The sequence below is a fragment of the Coenobita brevimanus genome, chromosome 113 (assembly GCF_032717465.1).
Source record: "Coenobita brevimanus isolate Jiangsu-jjx chromosome 113, ASM3271746v2, whole genome shotgun sequence".
In the NCBI taxonomy this organism is placed as follows: Eukaryota; Metazoa; Arthropoda; class Malacostraca; order Decapoda; family Coenobitidae; genus Coenobita; species Coenobita brevimanus.
Window position 1 is genome coordinate 11102843 of NC_137066.1, and position 25821 is coordinate 11128663.

General features: G+C 42.9%; 1 protein-coding gene across 1 annotated transcript in view; it reads right to left on the reverse strand.

Annotated features, from left to right (window-relative positions):
* The window catches only part of LOC145418256 (uncharacterized), a 75335-nt gene that overhangs the window by 40699 nt on the left and 8815 nt on the right, over positions 1–25821 (reverse strand). The gene's annotated exons all lie outside the window — the stretch shown is intronic.

Here is a 25821-nt window from a genome sequence, read left to right on the forward strand (position 1 = left end):
CTCATACTGCGTGGGAGAGCGTCACTTGCAGACTCGGGTGGAACAGCTACAGCGCAGACTGGATTATTTTCGTCCCGCCTGTGATATAACTTTAGCATGTTGATGTGACATAGTTGCTTGCTCTTTCTACGATCTGGTGTGGCGATGACATAGTTGACATCACTGAGTTTCTTCTCCACGAAATAAGGGCCACTAAACTTGGCTTGAAGAGGTTGCCCATGAACTGGTAGCAGAATCAAAACCTGATCTCCTGGCTGAAAGTGGCGTAACCTGGACTTCTTATCATACCAAGTCTTCATCTTCTCCTGAGCAGCTCCTAAATTCTCTCTCGCCAGCTGTAAAGCAGTGGACAGCCGTTCTTTGAACTTCATCACATACTCCAGCAGGTTGACGTCATCTTCCTCCGACAGCCAGCATTCCTTGAGTAACTTAAGGGGTCCTCTTACTTCATGGCCAAACAGTAGTTCAAAAGGTGAGAAGCCCAGTGATTCATTTGGAGATTCTCTTGCGGCAAACACAACAAATGGAAGACCTTTATCCCAGTCTTTCTGATGTTCCAAACAGTATTTCTTGAGCATCGATTTGAGTGTTTGATGATATCTCTCCAACGCTCCTTGGGTCTGGGGATGGTAAGCTGAAGACGTGATCTGGGTGATGCCCAACTCTTTCAGAGACTGCTTGAAAACATTTGACATGAAATTACTTCCCCGGTCTGACTGTACCTCCTTGGGCAGACCAAACTTTGTGAAGAACCCTAGCATTTCCTTAACTACGTTCTTTGCTGAGATATTTCTAAGTGGAATGGCTTCAGGATAATGAGTAGCCATATCAATCATGGTCAACACATAAGAAAATCCTGAAGAAGTCTTAGGAAGAGGGCCCACAATATCCACCAACACACGGGTGAAAGGCGCCTCAAAAGGAGGAATGGGAACTAGAGGTGCAACCTTTTCGGTCTGATTACACTTCCCCACAACTTGACAGGTGTGACAAGACTTACAATACCAGGAAACATCCCTGAAGATACCTGGCCAGTAGAAGTGTTTCAAAATGCGTGCCACAGTCTTCCTCACTCCAAGGTGTCCTGCCAAACTGGAATCATGAGCCACTCTAATGATATCCTGCCTACAAACATGAGGGATGACAACTTGATGTATAACCTCCCATTCACAGTTGGCTGATGCTGTTTGGGGTCTCCACTTCCTCATAAGTACTCCTGACTTTACATAATAACAAGTAGAAGCACCGGCTGACTCTTCTTCAATGTAAGCAGAGTTAGCTAGACCTTTCAACTCAGGGTCAGCAACCTGCAACTCAACCAACTCTTGACGAGACAAATTATCAACACTACGGGGTACTGCCTCATCTGGTGAGTGGTCCAAATTAGCAAGAAAAGTGTCAGCTAGGATAACATCATCATCATCATTATCCTCTAAATCACCAGTAACTTTAGACTTAGCCCTAGTGACAGCACATGCAGGGAACACATCAGGGACATCACAATCCTGGGACACAGCCACTGGCTCACTAGACAACTGAGGAGCTGGACACACTTGACTTCCACCAATATCATTTCCAAGTAAGAAAGTTACACCTGACATTGGGAGTGTCTCAACCAACCCAACCATAACGGAACCATTAACAAAACCAGACTCTAAATTCACTCTGCACAGAGGGACAGAGAAATAATTATTCCCTACACCTTGTAAGATTACAGTTTCATCAGAGGAATTAACATTAGAGCCTAGAACACTGGTCAGCATAAGGGATTGGCAAGCACCTGTATCACGATATATTTTAACTGATTTTCTGTCATTACTGTCCAGAGGACTGACAAAACCATCAGACGGGAAATTAGCACATGAACTCTTGAGAGTGTCACCCACGTTACTGCTCAAAAGAGGAGCTCCATCATGAGAATTTAAGTTACCCCTCAAAGCAGGTTCAGTTAACTCAGTTAAAGAATTCTGGGAACTCTCAAGAGTGGACACTAGACCAATTGACTGAATATTTAAAGACTCCATTTTGTTCACATCACGCTGTCTCCTGAAACATCTCTCCGTAGTATGACCAAGCTTACTACAATAAGTACATTTACTTTTCTGAAATCTAGAGGTGAAGCTGGTATTTACTTCCTGAGAAACATCATCCTTATTCTCTTTCCTGTTACTTGTACTCTGAGTAGAGGCAACGTACTTACTCTCAGCTTTCCCTTTTTCTCTAGAATATCTCTTGTGAGTGAGAACATACTCATCAGCTAAAACTGCAGCATCAGACAAATTATCTATTCTTTTCTCATCAAGATATAGGCTTACGTCTTTATTAACACACCTTTTGAAGTCCTCCAGCAAAATCATCTGCTTAAATTTGTCAAAATCAGAATCCACATTCTTAGAATTTAACCACTGCTCTAACAGATCTTCTTTGATTTTTGCATACTCAACATGGGATTGCTTATCTTGCTTATAAGTTGTCCTAAATTTTACTCTATAGGCTTCAGGAACAAGCTCATAGGCCTTAAGAATCAAGCTCTTAACTACATCATAATTATCAGATTGATCCTGAGGCAAAGATGCATAAGTTACTTGAGCTTTACCGATGAGAACAGTTTGAAGGAGTACTGGCCAATACTTTTTGGGCCAATTAAAACCTGCAGCTACCTTCTCAAACAACTGAAAATACTTTGTTAAATCAGATTCATTAAAAGGAGGGACAAGTTTAACATTTTTAGCCACATCAAAATCATCAGAGCTAAATGATCCAGTTCCACCTTGTTTCATGCGATACTCATGGTCTGCCTGAATCCTAGCAAGTTCAACTTGTGCGTGAAACTCAGCCTCCTTAGCACGGGCCTCCTGCAGGGCTAGCTGTAACTTAGCTAATTCAATCTGCGTTTGCTCATTTGGAGGAGTTACATGAAACAAGCTTTCATTAATCATGTCAACAATTTGATCTTTAGAATGATGAGAGGGAACAACAATTCCCAATTGTTGAGCAACAAGCTTAAGTTCATTCTTTGTTCTGTTTTCTACATCACACACTGTTTGCACATTTGACAAAAAATCTTTGGCTTCATCAAGTGTAGTAATAGTAGACATCATGAATAAATCACAGTCACAAAATATCAAGCAATATCCTTATGATAATATCCTGAATATCCTGATAAGAGGTCGCCAAATTTATGTTACGGAACAGAGAAAGATAATGTACACTTTAAGTGAGAATGCTAAAAATCACTACTGTCCCGTAAAGTTCCAGGTTCAAAACAAAAGAGTTAGGTAAAATTACAAGTTAAAGTTTAATGCTCAAACTAACAACAAAACATTCAGGACTCATAAGGATAATGTAATGGCAAATAAACAGGTTTAATATATGGTTAACTGCAATAGCCTCTATTAACACGAAATTAGCAAGAGTAAATTTATCTAAGTCAGCCCTGATAAAATGAAAATACACCGGGTAATGCTCAGTTAATGCAAGATAAATTATTACAGATACAAACTATTATAAAAAATGACTGATATAAAACCCCACATCAATCACAAAGACCTCACTAGGCCCAAGAATCAACCTTATGCTAGACAGTACAAGAAAAAATGCAACGACAGTTATACTCAAATTACACACAGCTGCTAGATGTTTGGAGATTTCTTGAGCACTCACAATAATAATATCTGTACAGGGGAGGACAGAGATGTGAACAAAATGAGGAGCAGATCTAAGTGGCAATGATGCAGAGACTGAGCTCATTATATAGGGGCCAGGAGAGCTTGATACAACTTGTAAGAAGGACGCGCAAATGAAGCCATGGGGACAAAGAGCTGAAAATCCCGCTCTGAATAACAGAGAGAACGACTTACTCTACTATAACGGTAGAAGGGGGGGACTGAGGCAGAACACGCTCGTGATCAAACATGCAGCAACTGTGCGTTAAAATTACACAAAGGATGATGAAATCATAGGCTATGTAACAATATATATATATATATATATATATATATATATATATATATATATGTGTGTGTGTGTGTGTGTGTGTGTGTGTGTGTGTGTTAAAAATTTTAGTATTTTTGTGCCCAACCATGCATTGATATTATGGAAATATGTAATGGACAAATTTTTTCCCACTAACATTGTAATGTGTTCTCTATATACGATTATGTATTATGAAATCATGTGGACGCTTGATGGTCTATGGACACGTGGTGATTTAGTGGATTAAAGTCCTCCAAGTGGGTGCAGCACAGAATGATGTAAGTCTGAGGATATACATTTATTTATTATCTTCCATAATGCACTCTGGAACGAACGACTGCCACTCCTTCCTGAAATGCCAGAACTAAGTAGCTTATGTCCGGACCCGTATGCTCCTAATGAGGCATAAAGGATTCAGTGGTAGTCACGGGGTGTTTTATATACGGTACGAACAAGTTTATACTGAAAGTATAAACGACAAAAAAATGAAAGAAAATAAAAAGGGTTTCCACTTACCGACCGCACGAGGGTCATTAACTAGGACTGTCAGTTTTTAGTGTCTTTATCCTCGCCTGGAACACGACCTGCAACACTGGAATTCACAACCAGATTCAGGTGTACGGTAGAGACAACAGGAACAAGAGGACGCAATTGACAACGAAAGCATTCAGCAAATATTCCCACAGTCTACAACATAAAATCGATAGCTTAGTAATCCAGGTCCTTATTCCACTTCTAGGTGTAAACAGATTGAGCTGAATGGTCTCGTTTGGGGGCCTGAAATCGAACCTGATACTTCTCAGCTGTTGACCTGGTGTGTCTCTGATTACACCACCACTGCATCCTACTCCTCTCCCTACCTACACAGCTGCCCCCCTGTTACCTATTTCCCTACTTGCCTACCTACCTGACCCCTACCCACCTTCTTGCCTACATACTTACTTCCCTGTTACATCCCTATATACGTCCCTGCCTACCTACCACACTAGTTACTTCCCTACATTCTTTTCAGCCAACATTTCTTCATGTCTGCCTACTTACCTTGCTACCTTTTTTACTAATCCGACTTCCTACCTACCTCCCTGCCCACCTACATCTGTACCACCCTCCCTGCCATCTCCTTACCTACTGTACCTCCAAGCCAAACTCCTTGCCTGTCTTCGTGCCTGCCGGCCTGCCTCCTTCCCTGTGCACCTACTCTTCTACCTACCCGCTTACCTACCCACTTCCCTGCCTACAGAACTACCTCTTTACCCACCTCACTGCCCGCCTTTACTTGATGAGTTAGTGACACTAGCACACATTTAATAATTTTTAAGGAATATGCCAGTTTTTCGACTGTTGTATCATTAATGTGATGGGGGACTGAATACTACATTTTGAAACCTCTTTCCAGTATACCCTTATAAAAAAAAAAAAAATTTGACCAAAAGGTTGCTGAGTGCGTTGACCTCTCAGCCAAGGGCACACCATCTGTTGGAGAGGATTCTTTTGACACCTCAATCATCAAAATTGGTTCATAGTTGCGGCAGCTAGAGCGCGAGCAGACGGATGGGGGGACGGACGAAGGAAAACTGTCATCCCTGCTTAAGCTCGCTAAAACCCTCCACTGCGTCTGCGGGAATTCTCCATTTCCTGGCCATCTAGCTTGGCACTCTGTGACTTCAATTTTCTCAAAGACCATAACGTACCCATAGCTACATCAATTTTTATATTTCGTTTTTTGCACACATTTCTACACTCATTGACCAAGCTTACGACTATCATTCATCTTTACCTAATAATAAAGTTTCATCAGCAAACAAGAGTACATGTATTTTTCAGATCCTATATATATTACCTCCATAAGGTCACTACAACATCCGATGACCAAGTATGTTTTTTCTTTATGACAGCATCCATATATGTACTAACCCACCGGAAGTATGGCACCTCACTGATTGAGTCCACCAGTCAGATCAATAAAGCAGATGTGCACTGTCTTCATGTGCATTCAGAAAAATCATGGAAACTGCATACCCAGTCCTCCGATGTACATGCTGATTTGAAAGAATTATAGTATAACATTATTGCATTATAAAAAAAAAAGCTAGTACTCCAGTGTAAAGCCACATCATCGAAATGGTGGCATATGTGAAGGGGTGATATCCCAGGATATACTCAGTGAGACGTAGTAGTAGTAGTAATAGCAGTATTAGTAGTAGTAGTTGTAGTTGTAATATGTGGTAGTAGTAGTAGTAGTAGTAGTATAGCAGTAGCAACAGTAGCAGCACCTGTAGACGCAGTTAGCAGATGAGATCTCATTCTACAATATGTACTAACATATCAAAGTGATGATAGTATTGTGATACCAATTTTAACATAAGGAAGAGAAGCTTGGTCCTTGTTGGAAGGACACAAGTCACGAGTGAGATCAGTGTGAATGAGTTATCTGAGAGGAGCATGTAGACTTACAAGGAGAGACAAACTGACAAATGAAGAAGTGAAGGAACATTGTGGTGTGGCTGTGGCTGTGAAAGAAAGCATTAGGACAAATACACTGAGGTGGTTTGGCCATGCGGAGAGGATGGAGAACGAGAGACTAATGAGCAGAGTGTACAGTATGTGAGTGAGGTGTAGGGGGGAAGAGGGAGGGGGAGGCCGAGGATGAGATGGAAGGGGGGAAGAGGGACGGGGAGGCCAAGGATGAGATGGAGGGATGAAGTAGAGAGGTATATGAGAGAGGAGTGTGTGAGCTGGGGGAAGGACAGCGAAATGGCAGGGTCAGGGCAACATGGAGGCGATTTGTTTTTGGCCACCCCTGACGGGATTGAGGTGTCTGGCAATAAACAGATAATTGAATGTTTTCCCTCTGTTGTATGCTTATAATGTTTATTCCCGTAGGGAGTTGGTTCTTTACTCTGGGTGGTATAGTGCATCTGAAAAGTGAGGAGAAGGAAAAAGAGGAGCAAAATAATGGATGCAGCTCTGAAGGGACAGTCCGTACAGTCAAAAAACGTCAAAAAACGATATGGCCAGAGATAAGCACTGTGGGCTGCACAAGAAGGAGTAAGGGATGGCGAGGTGTAGTTTAAAGTACAATAAACAAAAAGAATATTTTTCCTGCAAATCTCCCGAAAATATAGGAGACCAGTGCAATAATAGCAATAATGACACAAATAAAATGATTAAAGAAAAAAATTACCATTTATGCTTGTAGGGTTGTGGGTTGTAGAGTGGGCAGAGGGAGCAAGTGTGTGGGATGCTTCTCTCTCTCCCCACCCTCCCAAGGTCAAAAGCAAACACCGATAAGCAGTGACTGTCTGGGAAACCCACTTTCCATCTTTTCTTGACTTTTTGCTTTCTTTTTCTTACACTAACACTTGAGGGGAACAAAATACGTACATCCACTCATGACTGATTCACGTGATGTACTGACCATCTGAAGGGCTTGGATGGTAAAGTCAGTGCCAACATCTCTCAAACTTTCATTCCCTTCCCAAAATTGTTCGCGATTTATTAAAGATCGCACTGCGTCGATGCCACTGGCCACACTACAGTAAAGCACCATTAGAAGCCAGCAGCCATTTAAGGGTTAAATGCTATTTTAATTCTATTTTCAGTCATTTAGTTTGATTATCTATCTATCTATCTATTGCCAGATGCCTCAATTCCGTTTGGGGTGGCCACAAACAAATCGCCTCCAAGTCGCCATGTCCCCCGCCATTTCACTGCCCTGCTCCAAACTCACACCCCCCTCTCTCATATACCTCTCCACCCCATCCTTCCATCTCATCCTCGGCCTCCCCCTCCCTCTCTCTCCCTCCACCTCACTCATATACACTCTCTTCGTCAGTCTTTCACCCTCCATCCTCTCCACATGGCCAAACCACCTCAGTGTATTCCTCATAACGCTTCCTATCACATCCACATCCACACCACAACGTTCCTTTATATCCTCATTCGTCAGCCTGTCTCTCCACGTGACTCCACAGGCTCTTCTTAAATAACTCATTTCCACTGCTCTCACTCTTGACTTGTGTCCTTCCAACAATGTCCAAGCTTCACTTCCGTACGTTAGAGTTGGTATCACAATACTGTCATGTAGTAACTTTTTCACTTCCATGCTCACTTCCCTGTTTCTTATCACTGCTTTCAAGGAACCAGCAACCTTTCTTCCCTGCTGTACCCTTTCAAGCACTTCACCCTCCAAACCTCCATCCTTACTCATCACACTACCCAAGTACTTAAACGTACTCACATTTTCCAATTCCTCACCATCCAACCTCACTGTACATTCACTAACTTCACCTCTCTCAAAGACCATCACTTTACTCTTCCCTACATTCACCTTTAGGTTCCGTTTCTTACACACTCTCTCAAACTCATCCACCAAGCCTTCCAGCTCCCCTTCGTCTTCACTCAACAACACAGTATCATCTGCAAACAACAGTACAGGGAGTTTCCAAACACTATCCTCTCTCACCAGGGCCACTCCAACATCCACTACCCTACCTTGTACCTCTTTTATTACCCCATCCATGAACAGATTGAACAACCATGGAGACATGACACATCCCTGTTTCAAACCAACTTTCAAAGAGAAAAATTCACTTAGTTCACCATCCACACGCACTGCAGCCTTCGCACCATCGTACATACTCTTCACAGCATTCATCAACTTCCCATCTACTCCATATATTCTTAACACTTTCCACAATCCTTGTCTATCCACCCTGTCATATGCTTTCTCCAAATCCATGAAAGCCGCATACAACTTCTTTCCCTTCTCTAGAAACTTTTCCACTAAAGATCTAAGAATGAATATCTGATCTACACAACCTCTTCCCTTCCTAAAGCCTCCCTGTTCTTCTCCAACTAATTTCTCTGTTCTTTCTCTAACTCTGTCTATAAGTATCCTACCATACACTTTTCCTATTATACTAAGAAGACAAATGCCCCTATGATTACCACACACTTCTTTTTCCCCTTTTCCTTTGTACAAGGGAATAATTATATCTGACTTCCAATCCTCCGGGACTCTACCTTCCTCCCAGGCCAATCTGCACATCTTCCACATCCATTCTTCTACTATCTCTCCCCCATGCTTCAGCATTTCACCACACACTCCATCAATTCCTGGGGCTTTCCCCGATTTAACTTTCTTCATTGCTTCCACAACTTCTATCCTACTGATTTCTTCCTGTCTTCTCACCTCCCTCCTTCTCCCAGCCATTCCCCAGTCACTTACACTCGCATTACTACCATCCTCTACGTTCAACAGTTTCTTAAAGTGTTCTCTCCATCTGCTCACTTTTTCTCCCTTCTCCACTAGTAATCTACCATTTTTATCTTTCACTCCCCTGCTAACTTCACTTCCACCCTGTCTTACTCTTTTCACTTCTCTCCAGAACATTTTCTTACAGTCCCTCCACTTTACACTCAAATTCCTTCCAAATTCCTCATCCACTCTCTTCTTACTCTCTCTTACCAATCTTTTCACCTCTCTCTTCCTTTCCACATATAACTCTCTCTTCCGCCTCTCAACTTCTTCCACGCCCCTATTTCTCATCCATTCATTGTATGCTTTCTTCTTTTGTGCCACAGCCTGTTTCACCTCTTCAGCCCACCATGCTGTTCCTTGCACCCCCCTCCGTCTTCTCTTCCTTCCACACACCACATCACATGCTGCACATATTTCTTCTGTAAATATCTTACACATACCTTCCACGTCTCCCATCTGCTCCAGTTCATATTTGTCCAATCGTTCCTCCACTTCTCTCTTATACTCTGCCTTTTTCTCATCCTCTTGTAACCTTTCCACTCTCCTTGCAACTACTCCTTCCTCTCGTCTTTCCCTTCTTCTATTCCTCCATCTTACTTGCATCCTAATTCTGGCCACCACCAAGTAGTGGTCAGAAAGTCCACTCCCAACCTCTATACACTCTTGCATCCTTTACACATCTTCGCATCCTTTCATCCACACACACATAATCAATCATTGCCTTCCTTTCATTCAGTTCACCACCCACCCTTCTCATCACTCGCCATGTATACCTGTGGATCATTTTATGCCTGAAGAGGGTATTGGCTATCACCAACCCCCTCCCAGCACAAATGTCCACTAACGCACTCCCATTCTCATCTATCTCAGCAGGCACACCCCACTCACCAACTATTCCATTCACCTTCACATTCCCAACTTTACCATTCATATCACCAATCAAAAACACTCTCTCATTCCTTCCAAACTTTTCCATGCACACTTCCACATTTGTCCAGAACTCTTCTCTCACTCTTCTAACACGATCTTGCGTTGACGCATACACACACACAATCGCCCACATTTGTATTCCAACTTTCAACTTTACCCACACAATCCTTGACCCAACTGATCCATACTGTCTTATGCTCTTCTTCCATCTTTTACTCACAACTATACACACTCCTTCCTTTGCCCTCTCATTCTCATCTACTCCTGCACATATACCCCATCCATACTCCCATTCTCTCACATTTTCTCCTCTCCATTTTGTTTCAGTTATTCCACATACATCCACTTTCGCATCCTCAAGCACCTGGACAATCTCTCTCTCTTTCACCTCATCATTCGCTCCTCTTACATTCCATGTACTCATTACCAAGTTCTTTGTCCGGTCCTGGGTCGTCATCGTTTGGTCAGTCCTTGTCCGAGGCTTCTTGTTTGTTTTTTTAGTTAGTTGTTTTCCGGGGAGGGGCACTAACCTTATTATTAATTCAAAAATAATAATAATAATAAAAAATAAAAATAAACAAACCTAAGCAAACTTGGTAACAACTTTGAACCTGACAAAACAAAAAATCGCTAACATACACTATGAAATAGCTAAACCTAAATAAATACTTATATTGCTTATTATTATGGTCGAGATACCTTGACTGACAGAACATCATCGACTGCAAATGTGTAATGCCTCTCTAAATTACACGTGGCCTCGGACTCCCCAGGGGGGGGGGGCCATAACTGCCCCCACTTTCCGCCCCTCTCCTGGTGACGACTCGAGCTGCCTGGAACCACTGTCTAACTCTCTTCTTCTTCATTTCTGCAACATTCGCAGTCTTTCCTTTAACTTTCGCTCTGTTGAGCACCACCTCTCCTTCTCTAAACCTCACCTTCTTTTTCTAACTGAGACTCAGCTGTCTGAGGCAATTGACAGCAAACCCTTTTCTGTATCCTCCTACTTTCTCTATACTCATTTCAAAGCCATAGGTGGATGTTGCATATACTGTATGTACGCATCGACCTATCTTGTTCTCGTGTTCCTGAACTCGATTCTTCTGAATTCTCTACACTTTGGCTTCGGTTTTCCTGTCATTCTCTGACTAAATATATCTGTGCTGTTTACTTATCTCCTAATTCTACTGACTATCAAAAATTCTTTGACTACCTTACTTCTACGATGGAACACATTCAATCCATTTCTCCTTTCTCTGCAATCTCCATTCTAGGAGATATCAATGTTCACCACCACCTTTGGCTCTCCTCTCCTTTCATTGATCCACCTGGTGAACTAGCCTACACCTTTTCTATCCTTAATGACCTAGAGCAGCTTGTACAGCACCCTACCCATATCCCTAACTGCACTGGAGAGAGCTCCAACATACTTCACCTCATCCTTACTACTAATCACTCTGCTTACACTGTTAATCTTTTCTGTCTGTTGGGCTCTTCCGATCACAACCTTATCACCTTAACCTGTCCTATCACTCCAGTACGGCATGTGGACCCTCCAAAGAAACGTCGTCTGTGGCACTTTCGAGCTGCGGATTGGGAGGCCATCAGGCAGTACTTCTTTGATTTTCCCTGGAATGATTATTGCTTCCATGGCCGGGAGCCATCTGGGTGTACCTTGCGCATTACGGAGGTTATTCTCTCTGGCATGGAAGCATACATTCCTTTCTCATATCCTCTGACTAATGCAAGAAAGCCTTGGTTTAATCACGCTTGTTCTAATGCTGTCTGCAACAAGAAGAGGGCCTATAAAAGGTACCGGAGCCAACCCACCCCTGAATCACATCTTTTATACGTTTCTCCCCGGAATCGTGCTAAGTCTGTTCTTTGCTCTGCTAAAAATAATTTCATCCATACTAAATGCTCTCAACTATCCAACTCGAATTCTTCCCGCTCCTTCTGGCACCTTGCCAAAAACCTCTCTAACAACTTTACCTCATCATCATTCCCTACTCTTTTCTACTCTGATAGCTCTGTAGCTAATTCTTCTACTGATAAAGCAGATCTCTTCACACAGACTTTCTCCTCCAATTCCACCTTAGATGATTCCAGTGCTGTTCCTCCATCACTTCCACCCTCTGACTTCCTCATGACTGACATTAAAATGTCTTCAGCTGATGTATTCTCTGCCATCACTGGCCTCAATACTAACAAGGCAAATGGGCCTGATGGAGTCCCTCATGTTGTTCTCAAGAACTGTGCTTCTGTGCTTACACCCTGTCTAGGCAAACTCTTTCGCCTTTGTCTATCAGCTTATACCTTTCCTTCTTGCTGGAAGTTTCCTCTCATTCAGCCAGTCCCAAAGAAGGGTGACCATTCCCAACCCTCTAACTATCATCCAATTGCCTTAACATCCTGTATCTCAAAAATTTTTGAGTCAATTTTTAATAGGAAAATTTTAAAGCATCTTTCCTATCACAACCTTCTTTCTGATCGTCAGTATGGGTTCCGTCAGGGACGCTCCACTGGCGATCTTCTCACCTACCTTTCAGACTCCTTGTCATCCTCCTTTCGGGACTTTGGCAAAAGCTTTGCCATTGCACTTGACATCTCAAAGGCTTTCGATCGAGTCTTGCATAAATCTTTAATTTCCAAACTGCCCTCTTACGGTGTCTATCCTTCTATCTGTGCCTTCATCTCTAGCTTTCTTTCTGGTCGTTCTATAGCCACTGTTGTAGACGGCCATCGTTTTCCTCCTAGATCTGTCAACAATGGTGTTCCTCAGGGCTCTGTCCTATCATCAACTCTCTTCTTTTATTCATCAATGACCTTCTAAGCTGTACATCTAACCATATCCATTCATATGCTGATGACTCCACCCTTCACCTATCCATTCGGTTCCCGCAACGTCCATCTCAGCAGTTACTTCAACAAACAAGGGATGAGGCTATGGCACACCTAATGTATGACTTGGCTCGTATCTCTGACTGGGGTAAAAATAATCTGGTTGTTTTTAATGCATCAAAGACTCAGTTCATACACCCATTAACCCGACAAAATATTCCGCAGGTATACCCACTAATGTTTAATAATATTCATCTTAATCCTGCATCATCCTTGAACATGCTTGGGGTTTCATTTACTCGGGACTTATCTTGGGAAGATCATATTACATATCTTGTAAAATCTGCTTCCAAGAGATTAGGTGTGCTAAGCCGACTCCGTTCCTTCTTTACCCCTGCACAATTGTTGACTCTATATAGGGGTTTTATCCGCCCCTGTGTGGAGTACGACTCTCATGTGTGGGAAGGCTCCTCACATACTGGGTACAGCTCTTGTCAATAGGGTGGGGTCAAAGGCTTTTCGTCTTATTAACTCTCCTCCCCTTATTGACTCCCTTAAATCTGTCTCTTCGTCGGAGTGTTGGATTTTTATCTCTTTTCTATCGCTACTTCAATGGTCACTGCTCCTCTGAACTGTCTGCATGCATTCCTCCTCCTCTACGAAGGGTGCATATCACCTGTCTAGCAGCAAACTCTCATCACTTTTATGTCCAACTTTCTAATGCAAGAGTTAACCGTTACTCCCAGTCTTTCAATTATGCAACAGGTCAACTCTGGAACTGTCTCCCTCTGTCTGTATTTCCTGCTTCCTATGTTCTCCAGTCTTTCAAACACAATGTGTCCAGGCATCTCGAAATGATCGGATCTTGAATTTGGCTCTCGTGTATTTTGTTTTTCTCTTGGAAAAAACAATAATTGCGGGCTCACAGCCTTTGGTTCCTTCTTCCTTGCGTAAAAAAAAAAAATCACCTGCTGACTGTCAGTCAGGGCATATATTGTACATTAATGTAGGGGACATCAATGTATGAAAGAGAACCAGAGGAGTCAGGAACTATTCCATATTATGTCAACTGTTGACCCTAATTAAGAAAACTTACACTAGCCAATGTAAAGCATTTATACATTTAAAAGAGAAAAGAACACCATCTACTGAAAGTGTTCAGTGCCTTTCTTTATTGCTCATTTGCTCTCATCAGCTGTTGACTGGCAGGTGAGGCACATGGTTTTATACAGGGGACGTCAAATTAAGAAATAGTCAGTCAAAAGCAGGGACTATTTCAGATGCACCAACTGTCAACTTCAAGTGAATAGTACAGTATAATACATATTTACATTTGATAAAAACCATAACCACATAGTAAAAAAGTTGCATCACTCTGATCAACCCGATCTCCCTCAAGAAAGCCATCAGTTTATCAGTCATACCAATATCCCCATCACCCAGAATGGTGGAAAAGGTGAAGCTGCACTGCAGTAACTTAAAAGTGAAGCACATTCATGAATTAATCATCCCCAGTGCAGGATGTTATGACTGATATATAACACTGCACCACAGATGCCACAGTATGGTGGAATTCGTCTCTCAATAGAGCTTTTCCACGTGACATCACGGGTCATGTGACTTTTGTTTATGACGCCATACTGGACGGCAAATTGTCGGACATCTAGAGAGAAAGAATTGCAGATTCCACAATGGTATTCCACTGTTGTGCCTTCAGAGCTAAGACATGGCAGAAAAGGGGAAGTGGGGTAAACTTCTGCCGGTTTCCAGCCAATGAGGAAAGGCAACAGAAGTGGATAGCTGCCATGAAGAGGGAGAAGTGGCAGCCGACGGCCTACACCCGACTCTGTAACAGACATTTCATATCAGGTGAACCACCCACCACCCCCTCCAACCCCACCCCCATCCCCCTACTGCCACCAAACCATCTCACCCCCACCCCCACCACCTTCCCACTGCCACCCCAACTCCCCCACCACCATCCCCAACCACCCCTCACTCCCACCTCCCAACAACCCCTTACTCCCCACTTTCGAACCTCCCCCCTCACACCACACGTCCCGAACTCCCCTCCACAAGCCCCCCAGCCCCCCACAATATCCCCAACCACCACCCAACCCCCTTCCCCTCCACCCCATACCCATCCCACCCCTTACCACCCATCCCCAAACCTCCCCCATCCCCCAAACCAACCCTAATCCCACCCCCCACCACCACACTACCATTCAAACCCCCACCTTCCCTACACCTCCCCCCCACTCCCACGCCCCCACCCCCCATTCATTCATCAATTACTCGATTCCTAGTCAGTGTACACAATTCCTCCCCCCTTGACCCCACGTCAATAATTTACTGATTACCAAGATGATTTACATGTACTGTATGTCAATTCCAGCTTGATATATTACACATATTTACCTTGAATGATGCCCCGGTGAACTTTCACGGGGTGTTCACCAAACAGTGATAGAGATCGCCATATCTAAGATCTGGTTTTGGTCTCCCATATTTGAAATCGGTGAATTTCTCCCTAGATATGGTGTAAGTATCCAGCCTCACACACATTATCTTGTTCCTGTAGAGATCTTGGTGGTATTAATCCAGATTTCTGCATATATCAGACAGTTCAATTTCTGAGTCCTGTCTGGACAGCCAGGAGTTTGCCATCCAATATGGAGTCGTAAGCAAAACCACGTGATTTCTGTGACGTCACTGGAAAAGGTCTATTTGTGATTTCATGTGGGTTGGCATGGTAGAGTTTGTATGTAATCGTGCCAACATTTCATCCAGGTGACTGGGATGGTTGGCAGCATCCCATTTGCTGAAAAGTGACTTGCAAGTTGGTATACACAGTCTGCCGGTAGCATCCCAGTCTCTGAGGAGTGGCTTGCAAGTCGGTATATTTAGTCTGTTCCACTAACCTTGTCACAGAAGATTTATTGATTTCATTCCAACAAAGAGACTCAACCCTGGATCACAAGGAATATCCCAAGACTCCTTGCATACTATGGCCGACTTTGAAAGTAGGTCAGCCTGCTTAATGCCGTAGATATGACATTGACCAGGCACTCAGATCAGCGAGAAGGACTTGCTTCACGAATGCAATTTGTTAAAAATGCAGCCCTGGATCTTATGAGAATCCATAGTGCATGATACAATTGCCTGAAGGGCTGACTTTGGGTCTGAAAAATGGCAAATGAGTCATGTTAAAAGTGAAGAGCATAGTTTATGTCTTTGTCGATAGCCAAAAGTTCAGAGGTAAACACTGATGTATGACTCAGTAACTAAAATCTGAGGGCAAATTCAGACCACATACTGGCACCCACACATTCGCTCGACTTGGAGCAGTGTATAATTTCTGGGACCCTAAATGATGTACGATGATGTTACAAAACATGAGGTGGACCTCCACCTCTGGTGCCTTGGTCATTGGTGTTAGGAGCCTTGAAATGTCAACGGCAAATTTGGGTGTCTCCCAAGGTGCTACATTTTTAGGCACCAACTTGTTACACACACTGAGGTCCACACCAAGCTCCTGAGTCAGTAAGTGACGTGTATGACAAGTGGCTGATGAACCCCCCTCATAAGATGGTGATACTAATGAAGGAATGTAACACCACATTGCTGATATCACTTTTCCAGGTCATCCGGATACTGTAAGAAAAAATTAGTTGGCCTTAGCAAAGACAGAGGGTTAATACATTCGCCTCCAATTCCATAGGAGCTACAGGTGTACACCTCAAGGCTACAAGACACATTCACAAACATTATTTTATTCTGTAACACAGCCAACCTCCTCAGTGTAGCATCCAATACCGACCCATAAACCTGCGAGCCATAGTACAGCTTAGATCTATTAACCCTTAAACTGCAGGCTTGTTTTGCTTTGACTTGCGGCTCCCGCGGGCATATTCCGCTCCGACAGACTCTCTAAAAATATTTGCCAAAAATCAGTTATTAGTCCTAGAATATTAAAATCACATATACTTATGGCACATACCTTCAGCTTTCTCCTTGGGTGTTTGTTGAGCCTTCGTCGAGTACCGTAGGACTTGTGGAGACCTCTGAAGTTGGGTAATGAAGTGTCCACTTTACACTTCCCGAAAACTCGTAATATGAATACCTATCTATCTATCTATCTATTGCCAGACGCCTCAATCCCGTTTAGGGTGGCCACAAACAAATCGCCTCCAAGTCGCCCTGTCCCCCGCCATTTCACTGCCCTGCTCCCAACTCACATCCCCCTCTCTCATATACCTCTCCACCCCATCCCTCCATCTCATCCTCGGTCTCCCCCTCCCTCTTCCCCCCTCCACCTCACTCACAAACACTCTCTTCGTCAGTCTTTCACCCTCCATCCTCTCCACATGGCCAAACCACCTCAGTGTGTTCCTCATAACGCTTCCTACCACATCCACATCCACACCACAACGCTCCTTTATATGAATACCACAGCCTGATATTATCACTAGAAACACTATTCTATGATTCTCAAATAGTTTGGAAGCCATACTCCCCCCCAAAAAAAAAACTGTGAAAGCAATGAAAATTACGAGGGCGTATGACCATCCCACTTCCGATCGTTCGCCGCTAGTGTTGTCTATTATTAAGAAAAACACTCACAGTTTATATTTCTGTTACTATATAACACATATATATCTGCAGTCTTTATCCATAAGTTTCCTTCAGTAATAGTAGTTTATTGTCACTGTAGGGATTCAATTTCTTTCAGTAAAATACGTAGCATTCACTTTCTCGTCCTGTATACTAGCATTGAGAGTGAATGTCACTTTCACCTTCACTCTCATAACTCATAGTATTCATACATGCTAGAGTGAAACTTTCACTTTCATTACTCCTAGTATATATACTCGTATTCTTATAATACTACTCATTTACATTTCTATTTACGTTCTCTATTTTATTTACATTGTTTACATTTCTATTTTATTTACACTGTGTTATGCACTGTCACTTGAAGTAACTTATAAAACTATTTTCCACTGTTCACTTATATTTACATTCATTGCTTTCACTTGCTGTTTACACATTATTTACACATTATTTACAATTCCACTTGCACTGTTTTACTTAATAAAAAGATTGTAGTCACTCTCTATCAATTGTCAGCCCTTTACCTCTTTCCACACGAGGTTTAGTAGGGGGTAAAGGTCACAGGGCCCTTTGCATGGGGCTAGAAAGCGGCGGAAGTTAGCAGGAGCTAATCAGACATACTCCCACCTTCAAAGACAACAGTGAACTGATAGTAGTGGCCTCCTGCTGCCTGGCTAGGGTGAGTGCAATACTACCAACTTCAGCCCTGTGAGACCTGCTAATATATAGCAATGAAATGATTGGCAGGAAACCAAGATAATACATAATAAATTAGGTAGTTCCAGGTGAATGTAAATATTACTTAGGCTTCTCCCTTCCCTCCTTATATGTATATTTATTACGAAAATAGATTATACGGCATATTTCAAGGGGAAATAAACAGCGAAAATTAGCGAACGAGTGGACGTGAGGTGTTGTCAGGTGATAATTAGCCAATTCTAGGTGTATGGCACTATCACTTACCTTATTTCTTTTTTGTATTAAGTATTTGGTATAAGAATAGGGCATAGGGCTTATTTCAATGGATGAAATCAGTGGAAAATTCCAGGGAAGATTTACTTAGCACAGAATACAGTGTTGTGGCCTGCAATAATTAGGTAGTTCCAGGTTAATGTAAATATCACTTAGGCTTCTCCCTTCCTTTCTTATATATATTTTTATTACGAAAATAGATTATACGGCATATTTCGAGGGGAAATAAACAGTGAAAATTAGCTAACGAGTGCATGTGAGGGGTTGTCAGGTGATAATTAGTCAATTCTAGGTGTATGGCACTCTCACTTACCTTATTTCTTTCTTGTATATATTATTTGGTATAAGAATAGGGCATAGGGCTTATTTCAATGGATGAAATCAGTGAAAAATTCCAGGGAAGATTTACTTAGCATAGCACGGCCAGGCAGGCGAGAGGATAGGGTAATGGAGGGGAGGTAGGGAGGGGAGTCAAGAATGGGGAGAAATGGCTAAATTGTCAACAATGGATGGGAGTACAGATGAGATTAGGAGTGCTGACTAGTGTTGGACATTAGCAGTACTGATAAGTTATACAAGCCACCACTTGAAAGCCAGGACGAATTCAAAGTAACACAGAATCACAAAAATGTCGCCCTGTGGTATGATCCCTTGCTCCCAAGCGTCACGAAAGTGATGCCCCGCGGTTAAGGGGTTAAGGGGCTTATACACCATTAATATTTTCTGTCAGCTCCCCAGGTAATACCCACTAGGTATTAAGGGATATTCAATAGTTTATCACAATGAACAACCAAATTATTAACATGAAATTTAAAGGTTAATCTACAGCCAGAAAAGAGGCCCCTTAAACTGATAAAGTTTTAAAAAGATACTAGCTGATTGTCTAAAGCAAAATGCAAATCAGGGATGTTACAAGTGGTACAAACTACAGCAGCACATTTCAGAATGAAAAATTTAAATCCCCATTGAAAAGCCCATTATTGGTGGATGGAATCAAGGACTGCTTGAATCAACCCAGCCAAAAATTATTCATTATGGTAAGCATACCATAATGCACAATCGTCAGCATACAATGAGTATAAAAGATTCCTCAGGATTGGAGCTGATGATAGAATATCATTGATCATAATACTGAACAATGTGGGACTAAGTACACTTCCCTGAGACATCCCATTTTCTTGGATTTATATATCCGATGTTATATGCTGGGGCAATTTGACAGAGAAAGTTCTGTCCCTTAACCCATCACGTTCTGAGCTATTTCGCACCTCCGACACCCCCCAATCCCGAGGTATTTTCGATTTTTTTTTTTTTGGCTAAAACCTCCACTTTTGGTGAGAAACATCGAAATTTCATAGAGAAATTGCTCACCTGAGGTTTAAAATACTCGATCCAGGTAGCAGTGCCTCCTTACCTGACTGGGTTTTCTAACAGGCTGGCACCAAAGAAAACGAGTTCTATGGGAGGGTAACTATTTTACACCACTCATAAACGGTATTTATTTATTTACTTGGTGCGAAATTATATGTAGTATGAGAGTATATTGGTTTTCAAACAGTAATATAGGCATTATAAGCATTGTTTCACTTGCTAACTCATCACCATACCTGAGCGTCTTTTGCCACATTACCTGATCATCATTTCTGACTGTTTCTTCCTCTAATGCTATGTTAACTTTGTCCTCCACATTGGGGAATCACTCTGGCCCTGAATGTCTTTATTGGCCAGGTCACTGGTAACAGGTGAATTGCCAAGACAATGGCGAGCGGGGGGGAGGGGTAGGTTATGCGGTGTAAGGCACTGTCCCTGTTTGGCATCTTGTAGAGGAATAGAGGAAGGTGTCCCGTGTATATGTACGAAAAATCACACGCAAAAATTGAAAATTGTGCAAATTAGGGACCTTGCAATTGCACGACGTACCAGTACGTCGTCGGGACTGGCAAATGGAAAATGTTGCAACGTACCCATACGTCGACGGGACATCTCAGGTTAAAAAACTGGAAATAAAAATAGGCATAGAGCTTCAGTAGCATACCATGTCACCACATTATGTCATATGAATTTCAGAGAGATTATTAGCAAATCTCTCTGAATGCAATGCTCCAAATTTATGAAATGATCTAGTGAACTTCTGTATTTACAGAAGCCACACTGTTGATCACCTAACAATTCTTGACCCTAAAACAAAAAGAAGCCTATTATTAACCATACGTTCCATGACCTTACACAGACAAGAAGTCAACACAATATGATGAAATGAAGTGGAATTCATAAGATGACCAGCCTGATTACGTATTTTACTTGTCCAAAGTGCCGTGAGTTAGGGAACGTTCAGGATACCCAAAGCTCATTATGCAATGCTAACAGCTTAATCAGTTTGTTCTGATTAAGATGCTTGGTCATACCATACTTGTTTGTATCTGGTACAGGAATGGTGTCTTTACAGAATTTCAAAGTAAGGAGCATAACATTTATTGTAAACTCTTGTTTATACAGGGAGTCTAAGGACTTCTGTGGTAAAGTGCATTATCTGTAGCTCAGTCATGCATTTATGGTCCTGATAATGCAGGTTGTAATTGGCTGAGCTACTCACAAGATAAAATCTCCTGGTGAGGATGTTAGCTACACAGATGTTATCCACTTGTAGAGTGGTGATGGGGATGAGAGGGCTCTTATTTTTTAGTATTTTAATAGTTGACCAGACTTTACTCATTGCAGTAAAACAATTCACTGTGGACACAAAACACCGCCAGGAGTCTTGTTTAGCCATTCAAATTATTCGCCTTGCCTCAGCCCCTGCCTGTTTGTATGCAGTAAAGTTCTCCTTAGTAGGTTGACTATAAAAAATCCTGTATCTCCAACCGTGCTTCCTTAATACCTGTCAGTAATTCAGTGTCCACCAATGAGCTCTATGCTTTGCGGAAACTGGAGAAATTTTGGGAATAGCAGCCTCAGCTATTGTAATATGGAATTGGTTGAATTTTTTACTTTTACATCTATTGTCTCTCCAGATATATATCTACTGTAAATTGGTGATCCTTGAGAAGGATCCTCAATTTGCTTCCCTATAGTTAAATTTTGGAAGTGGAGGGTCCGAAATAATGTCGCATTTATAGGAAAGACATAATAGGGTAAATGATTGCTTCCCAAGGAGTCGTCATAAGGATTCCACGAGAAACCTTGATGTATACCTGGGGAAACCAAAGATAAGCCAATGGCCGAAAAATGATTAGTACGATCATTTGCATGAGTTGCTCTACCATCATGTGGAAAACAGAGGTTGGACTGTCTTCTACTTGCTCCCCATGACCATCAATCCTCAAGCTGCCCTACTGATAGTGGTGGATGTTAAAGTTGACCCAAACTATTTCCACGGAGGTGTTCAAAAAGTGAATTTAATGTGTCACTATCAAAAAGGCCTGTGGTGGACTGTAGGAAGAGGAAATTGATACATGTTATTTAATTTTGCTCTGGATGCGACAACTTCCAGAGCAGAATTTAGAATCACCTCTGTTTGTGGGTGTGATTTGTGTGTGTAAATGGCAACTCCGTGACTGTCATATCTTTTATAGGAGTGGTAGTATTTGAGCTGTGGAGGATCAGGGTGATCCACTAAACGTATCTCCCATAAACCAATTACATCTGGCCTGTGTATACATTGAAAGATTCCTATATTATTTAACTCGCGGCGTCCCGTTGATGTACTTCCACGTCCTCACGTTTTGTCACTGCCAATCCCGTTGACGTACTTCAATGTCCTGCAATTGCAAGGTTCATAATTTCCACAATTTTCAAAATTTGCGTGAGATTTTCGATTCGCCCACGTACCCAAGCCTCCCCTACCTGCCGCCAGGCGGGCAGCGTCCCAGACCCCGCGTGACCTGCGCTCGCCCTTGTCTTGGTCACTCACCTGTTAGCAGTGACCCAGGTCAGCCATGGCACGGAAAGGTCTCTCAGACGACGAAATTGCATCCGCCCTGGAAGCCTTCACTGGAGATAATGATTCTCCACTTGACAATGATGTGGTGGATCGCAATTACGTCCAGCCAGAGGAAGAAATAACAAGCAGTGATGAAGAGGTCCCTTCGCCCTGGAAAAAGCGGTATGTGACACCGTAAGGCAAGGGAAGGCCAGCCTGCACCCCAACCATGTGCACGGCTCTCTCTCCATCCCGAATCTGATGAGGACGATGATGATGATGGCGGCTTAGGATGTGATATCGCCTCGTGGTTGGGTAAGGAGAAAATATCACCCCGAGGATCAGAAGGTGGGGCGAGAAGACATATCAGGTATGGTGCAAGTCTTTTGTCTGGGGAAGTGGAAAGTGGTGTGGTGGGAGTGCTGGGTGAAAGGGAAAGTGGTGTGGTGGGAGCGCGGGGTGAAAGGGAAAGTGGTGTGGCGGGAGTGCGGGGTGAAAGGGAAAGTGGTGTGAGGGAGGCAGCACGAGCACATGGTGCACGTAGGGCTAGGGGAGAGGAGGTGGAGCCACTCCCCAGCACGTCTTTCGCCCCACAATATTCCCAAACTTCCTCCCCACAGCCCCAGGATGTGGGGAAAGGAAGGAAAGGGAAGGGAAAAGGTAAAGGAAAAGGGAGAGGGAAGAGAAGTGCGAGTGATGAAAGGCGCCGCTCTCCACCTCCCCAACCTCCCCCACCACCCTCACCTCCCCACCCTGACGAAGGCGACGATGGGGACGTGGCTGGAGATGGTGGTGTCTCGTGGAACTGGGAAGATGGGAGTAATTTTACTCCCATCATTCACCCTTTCACTGAGGAGTGGCGGTCTGGTTGCACGGCTCCAGGTGTGCATGCGGGTTCCTCTAGGGTGGATTTTTTCCACTTGCTCTTTGGGGAGGCGTTTGTGGGGAGCATAGTGGAACAGACCAACATATTTTCACGAACACAGCGCCGTGAAAGTGAACATTTGGGAACCACGAGCAGGCATTCCCAACAATATGACTATCCCGTGACAATTTCAGAGATGTTCTTATTTTTTGCCCTGGTTCTCTTGATGGGTGTGGTAAGGAAAAACCAAATTCCTCTCTACTGGACAACTGACCCAATGATCCTCACACCTTTCTTTGGAAAGGTGATGAGTCGTAATAGATTTCAGCATATTCTCGGCCGCCTCGACTTTTTTGATGCAGAAGATCCAGCTAATGCAAATAACACAGATAAAATGAGGAGAATTAGGCTGGTATTTGATCATTTACGGGAAATGTTCCGCTCCTCATTTTATCCTTACAGAGACCTCATCATAGACGAGAGTCTTGTGTTGTGGAGAGGCAATATTTCCTTTCGGCAGTACATACCCAGCAAGAGACACCGTTTCGGGTTCAAGATCTTTGTTATGTGTGACTGTAAGACTGGTTATGTGCAAGACATAGTCTTGTACACGGGCGTACAGACAGATATAACAGAAGATCATAGTATAGGACTCTCAGGGGCCGTGGTGAAGACCATGATAGAGGAGTACCTTCATCGTGGTCATGTGTTGTACCTGGACAACTGGTACACTAGCCCTCTTCTCGCTAGGTTCCTCCACCAACACGACACCGGAGTCTGTGGTACAGTAAAGAGAAACCGTCGCCATATGGTCAAGGGAGGAAACTTGACAAGAATGAGGTGGTTTTCTTCCAGGCCAATAACATCCTTGCCACCCTGTGGAACCACAACAGGGAAGTTTGCCTCCTATCAACTGTTCACAGCCCCCTGATGCACCGCACAGACTCCGTGGATCACCGTAGCGAGAGGAGGCGCAACGTCTGGAAACCCGAGTCTGTACTGGACTATAATCTGAACATGAGGCAAGTGGATCAGTCAGACTCAATGATTTCCAATGTTGACTGTGCCAGGACCATGATGAAGTGGTACAAAAAGCTCTTTTTCCACTTGCTCGACATCACGGTCCTGAACGCACACTACCTGCACGCCATGACAACTGGAGTATCAGAGACCTTTGAGGGGTTTGTGAGGGAGCTGGCACGTGAAATAATCGCCAGGCATGCCCAGGACAGACCCACACACCGCACCCGCACCCCCATGGCTGCCCAGACTTCCCTACGCCTCGCAGAACGCCACTATCCTAGCACAATCCCTTCCGACCCAAACCGTTGTAAATCCCAGCCCCGCTGCCATGTATGCAGGCACTCGACAGTCAGACCATCCACTCAGAGAAAAGACACAAGGTACGAGTGTGTCGAGTGCAATGTTGCGTTGTGCCTTCAGCCATGTTTCAAAGAGTACCATAACTTCCTACACTACTGAAACTGTGTGGGATGGCGATATGACGCTCATTATAATGGTAAGGCTAGTCAGTATGTGCTAAGTCTTATATAAAGTTGAAACGGGTGTAATGTTTTCAGGAAAGTAATGCATAAGTTGAGAAATAGTGTAAGTTGAAAGAAGTGATATCAAAACTACACCCACTGTGTAAATCTGCGAAAATATGACGCTCAGTATAACACTCTGGTCAGTAAATATGTGATAGCAAGAATATAAAGTGGAAACGGGTGTAATGTTAGCATGAATGTAACGTATAAGTTGAAAAATAGTGTAAGTTGTAACAATTGATGTCATGAGTACACCCGCTGTGTAAATCTGCGAAAATATTACGCTCAGTAGAACATTCTGGTCAGTAAGTGTGTGATAGGAATGATATAAAGTGGAAAAGGGTGTAATGTTAGTAGTAAGGTAATTTATAAGTTGAATACTAGCGTAAGGTGAAACAAATTATATCGCGATAACACTCACTGTGTAAGTACGCGATAATATGATGCTCAGTAGAATCGTAAGGTCTGAAATTATGTGATATCAATTATATCAAGTGTAAACATGTGCAATGTTAGTGGAGAATTATTATATAAGTACAAAAATAGGTTGTAAGTTGAAATAGTAGTCATAGCGACTTCACCGTCTGTGTTATTATGCGCTATTATTACGCTAAATATTTATGTAAGGCCTGAAACTATCTCAAAACAGGTCTCAAAAGTGGAAAAGTGTATAATGTTATTAGGAAAGTATTATGTAAGTAGAAAAAACACAATACGAGTTGAAACAACAGTCACAGCGAGTTCACTCACTACGTAAATAAGCGCTAACATTACGCTAAATGTTATCGAAAGGCCTGTGAATACGTAAAAACAGTTCAATAAAATGTAAAATGGTATAATGTTATTGTAGATGTATTATGTAAGTAGAAAAAATGATATGTATCATGATTCAGGA